We start from the raw sequence: 6,064 nt of genomic DNA, 5'->3' as shown, positions 1-6,064 counted from the left end.
TAAATTTTTCAAAAACTTGTTATGAATCCTGGGAGGATGTTAAGACGACATCCCACAATCCTGGTAAGGGATACAAGTATAAAAGCTTATAAGATTTTTAAACAAAATAACTTATGACACTTCATTATAATAATGTGATATGATATACATAATTATGACTAATATTATATACACCATATTATTACCATAAAATTATACAAATACATACATTTATTTTTTTGTACACCAACGGTCATAAACGGTAACAAAACGGCTAGTTTTTGCCCTATAAATATGATCTCACAAACTCTTTCAATCACTCCAACTTTCTCCTATTCTCTAAAAATTATTCTTCATCAAATTTTCGAAGAAAAAAGAAGATGGCTTTCTCAAGGTTATTTTTAATTATTTTGGTTATCATACTCACGAGTCTTTTATTTATCGGAGAATATCATCCTCATGTGTTTTCTTTATTTTTACAAATGCCTGTACTTGTTGTTTATCCATTACTTTGTATTGCAATATTTATTAACTAATAAAATGCATCGTAATTTTTTAGTACCACAATGTCAAATTTGACAAAGCTCGAATTTGTTGCGCTCGACATCACGGAAAAAAATTATATGCCATGAACTCTCGATGTAGAAATGCATCTTGAGTCATTGGGTCTTAGTGAGACCATTAAAGAAAATGGTATATCTTCATCACAAGAAAAAGCAAAAGCTATACTATTTTTGCGTCGACATCTCGATGAAGGTTTAAAATGTGAATATCTCATCGAAAAAGATCCCATGGCTCTGTGGAAAGGATTGAAAGAAAGATTTGAACATATAAGAGAAGTTATACTTCCGACCGCCCGTGATGAATGGAATATGTTAAGATTCCAAGATTTTAAGAAAGTCAGTGATTATAATTCAGCGATGTATCGAATAATCTTGCAGCTAAAATTTTGTGGACATGAGGTTACAGAATCGAAAATGCTTGAAAAAACATTTTTCACGTTTCACGCATCAAATATAACTTTACAGCAACAATATAGAGTGTGTAGATTTGCGAGATATTCTGAACTCATCGCCTGTCTTCTTGTGGCGGAAAAGAACAATGAGCTATTAATGAGAAATCATCAGTCCCGACCCACTGGATCAACAGCATTTCCAGAAGTAAATGCTGTGAGTAAAAATGAATTTAAACCTTGAAACCAAAATCAAATCTAGAGACAAGGTTTTGGTCGAGGTCGTGGTCGTGGACGTGGACGTGGAATTGGTCGTGGTCGTGGTCGAGGCCGTGGTTTTGAAAACAATAGAGATAGTTATTTTTACAACTCATCTCAAAAGGGCGTCACGAACCATCCACAGAAAAGGCATCATGAGAACATGAATGAAAATCACTCGAAAAGATTTGAAAGTTCTTGTTTCAGATGCGGCACTCCAGGACATTGGTCTCGTATTTGTCGAGCCCCTGAGCACCTTTGCAAGCTCTATAAAGAATCGATAAAGGGGAAAGAAAAAGAGACCAACTTCACTGAACGAAGTGACCGTTTGAGTGATTCAACTCATTTTGATGCTGCTGATTTTATGAATGATTTCTCTGGAAATGATCAATATGTTGGTGGGATAGAAATGAACAATATTGATGCTACAGATTTTCTCAATAATTTTTCTGAAAATGAACAATATAATGGTAGAGTATAAATGTACAATAAATTATTTTTCATGTATTCATATAATAATGTTTTATTGTACAATTATGATATGTGTTATATTTACAGATGTATTGTCAGTAATTTTATTTCATTGCATATTTTTATGGAAAATGTTATGAGCAAAGCTGAAGTTTGCATACCCGATAGTGGTACAACGCACACTATTCTCCGAGATAAAATATATTTCTTGGAACTAAAACCAACAAAAACAACGGTGAATACAATATCAGGTCCTGTAGACTTGATTAAAGGATGTGGTAAAGCACAATTTTTGTTACCTAATGGTACAAAATTTTTTATCAATGATGCTTTATATTCACCACAATCGAAAAGAAATTTGTTGAGTTTTAATGATATATATTCCCATGGTTATGATACTCAAACAATGAATGAAGGGAATGAGAAGTATATGTGTCTTATCACATATAAATCAGGAAAAAAATATGTGATTGAAAAACTACCAATGCTCCCTACTGGATTGCATTATACACATATAAATCACATTGAATCAAACATGGTAGTTAATAATTCTTCAATATTAACCAATTGGCATGATCGATTAGGACATCCTGGTTCAACAATGATGCGAAGAATTATAGAAAATACACATGGTCATCCGCTGAAAGACCAGAAGATCTTTCATAATAATAAGTTTCAATGTAAAGCATGTTCTCTTGGAAAACTTATTATAAGACCATCACCAGCCAAAATCCAAACTGAATCACCAATGTTTCTTGAACGTATTCAGGGTGATATTTGTGGACCAATCCATCCACCATGTGGACCATTCAGATACGGTATTGATTGATGCCTCCAGTAGATGGTCACATGTATGTTTATTATCAACTCGAAATGTTGCATTTGCAAGATTACTTGCTCAAATAATAAAATTGAGGAATCAATTTCCCGATTATACAATCAAGAAAATTAAACTTGATAATGCTGGTGAATTTACTTCCCAAACTTTCAATGATTATTGTATGTCTATGGGAATCATTGTTGAGCATCCTGTTGCTCATGTACATACACAGAATGGATTGGCTGAATCATTGATTAAACGTCTGCAAATGATTGCTAGACCAATGATTATGAAAACAAAGCTCCATATTTCTATATGGGGACATGCAATTTTACATGCTGCTTCATTAATTTGCATCAGACCAAGTGCATATCATAAATACTCCCCATTGCAGCTTGCATTTGATAAAGAACCAGACATTTCTCATCTGAGAATTTTTTGATGTATGGTGTATGTGCCTATTGCACCACCGCAACGAAAGAAAATGGGACCTCAAAGAAAGGTTGGAATTTATATCGGTTATGATAGTCCATTAATCATTCGATATCTTGAACCTCAGACAGGAAACGTGTTCACAGCACGTTTTGCTGATTGTCATTTTAATGAGGAAATCTTCCCAATGTTAGGGGGAGAACAGAAACATACCGAAAAAGAAATTACATGGTATGTATCATCATTGTTACATCTGGATCCAAGAACAAAACAATGTGAAAAAGATGTACAGCAAATTGTGCACTTGTAAAGAATAGCAAATCAAATACCAGATGCATTTGCAGACACAAAAGGGGTAACTAAATCATATATACATGCTGCAAATGCCCCTGCTCGAATTGAAATTCCGAAGAAACAAATTGAAGATACTCATGATGTCATTAAACGCCTGAAGCGTGGAAGGTCAGTCGGTTCCAAGGATAAAAATCCTCGAAAAAGAAAATTCATAGAGAAACACGATGATCACAAAATAAAGAATGATGTTCCTGAAGAAACACATGATGATCACAAAATAGAGAATGGTGTTCCTGAAGAAACACATGATGATGAAAATGTTCTGTCAGAACCACAAACTGACAAGAATCATGAAATCTCTATCAATTATATTAATACTGGAAAAATATGAAACCGAAAAGATATAGAAGAAATTGATGATATATTTTCTTATAATGTGGCAATCGACATCATAAATAATAATGAAGATCATGAACAAAAATCTTTTGGTGAATGTAAAAATCGTCAGGATTGGATAAAATGGAAAGAAGCCATCCAGGTTGAATTGGATTCGCTAAATAAACGTAATGTTTTTGGACCTATAGTCCTTACACCTGAAGGTGTAAAACCTGTTGGATACAAATGGGTTTTTATTCGAAAGCGAAATGAGAAAAATGAAATAGTAAGATATAAAGCTCGACTTGTTGCGCAAGGTTTTTTTCAAAGGTCTGGAATTGATTATGAAGAAACGTATTCTCCCGTGATGGATGCAATTACGTTTCGGTATTTGATTAGCTTGACGGTATCTGAAAATTTAAAAATGCGTCTTATGGATGTTGTTACAGCTTACTTATATGGATCACTTGATAGTAATATATATATGAAAATCCCTGAAGGATTTAAGATGCCTGAAGCACAAAGTTCAAAACCCAGAGAATGTTATTCTGTGAAATTACAAAGATCATTATATGGGTTAAAGCAATCCGGTCGAATGTGGTATAATCGACTAAGTGATCACTTGATGAAAAAGGGATATGTAAATAATTCAATATGCCCTTGTGTTTTCATTAAGAAAACAACATCCGGATGCGTAATTATTGATGTATTTGTTGATGATTTAAACATCATTGGAATGAATAAGGAAATTCAAGAAGTTGTGTCATACTTGAAGGAAGAATTTGAAATGAAGGATCTTGGAAAAACCAAGTATTGTCTGGGTTTACAAATTGAACAAAAAGAATGTGGAATATTTGTTCACCAGACAAATTATACAGAAAAGATCCTTAAACGTTTTAATATGGATAAATCAAATCCTTTAAGTACTTCAATGGTTGTAAGATCATTAAACATAGAAAATGATCCATTCCGTCCATGTGAAGATGATGAAGATATTCTTGGTCCAGAAGTACCATATCTAAGTGCTATCGGTGCCCTTATGTATCTTACAAATTGTACAAGGCTTGATATATCTTTTGCCGTAAATTTGTTGGCAAGATTTAGCACATATCCAACAAAGAGACACTGGAACGGAATTAAACATATATTCCATTATCTACGAGGAACGACAGACTTGGGACTTTTGTATTCAAAAGATGCTAATCCAAGTATAATTGGTTATGCCGATGCTGGATACTTATCTGATCCACACAAGGCACGTTCCCAAACTGGATATGTATTTACTCGTGGAGGCACTGCAATTTCTTGGCGTTCACAGAAACAAACGCTCGTAACAACTTCATCAAATCATGCCGAGATTATTGCACTACATGAAGCAAGTCGTGAATGTGTATGGTTAAAATCAATGACCCAACATATCCAAATCTCATGCGGATTATCATTCGACGAGAAGCCTGTGATACTATATGAAGATAATGCTGCATGTGTTGCTCAAATGAAAGAAGGATACATAAAAAGCGACATAACTAAACATATTTCTCCTAAGTTCTTTGCATTCACCAAGGAGCTTGAGAAAAATAAATGTATTGATGTTCGTCACATTCAATCAAGTGAAAACCCATCAGATCTCTTCACAAAGGCACTTCCTACAACAATATTCAGAAAGCACATATACAATATTGGGATGCGCAATCTACGAAATTTGTGAAGAATTGTTCATGTCAACATGAGGGGGAGTTTACGTAACTGCACTCTTTTTCCCTTACTATGGTTTTTATTCCAATGGGTTTTTCCTAGTAAGGTTTTTAACGAGGCAGTACAAAATCACGTAATGAAGACATCATTGTATCATGATCATCATCACAAGGGGGAGTGTTGAAAATATGAAAAATATTTGTGTTGAAAATTATAATGTTGAATGTTGAAAATTAGGTAAAATTAGGTGTTGAATATTGAAAATTAGTATGTGATGATGTATGTAATGATGAAATTGTTTTTGGATTGTTTTCCAAAGAAATCCTATAAATAGGTCTCCATTTGTAAAGATTTGATACAAGTGAGTAGAGAGAAAAATATTATAAAGTGTGTAGTTTGGTAAATTTTGAGAGTTTGAGATTTTTTACTTTTTACCATAAATTTTTACTTTTTCACAACAGATATGAATTCTTCATTCAAAAATCTTTCTGGTGAGACAAAAAGGACCTGAATCATGAACTTTAACATATTATTATTGTATTTTACAATATATTTTTCTACTTTTCTACAAAAATTCCATAAAGTTCAGTGAAAAAATAAAGTCTGCAAGGGAAAACCAAAAGCCGATGACAAGATAAACAATAGTGCATGGGTAAAAATACCTTAATAACACAAATTGATTAAAAATCCAATGCATAAGCAGGAAATTTTTAAACAGCTTGATGTGTATGTTATAATAATTAGTGGCGGAAATGGAGTGTGTATGGAAGGATTCAACATAAGTGAGC

The sequence above is a fragment of the Primulina tabacum genome, chromosome 12, assembly GCF_025594145.1.
Source record: "Primulina tabacum isolate GXHZ01 chromosome 12, ASM2559414v2, whole genome shotgun sequence".
Taxonomy (NCBI): Eukaryota; Viridiplantae; Streptophyta; class Magnoliopsida; order Lamiales; family Gesneriaceae; genus Primulina; species Primulina tabacum.
Note: the sequence above shows the minus strand (reverse complement) of the source record.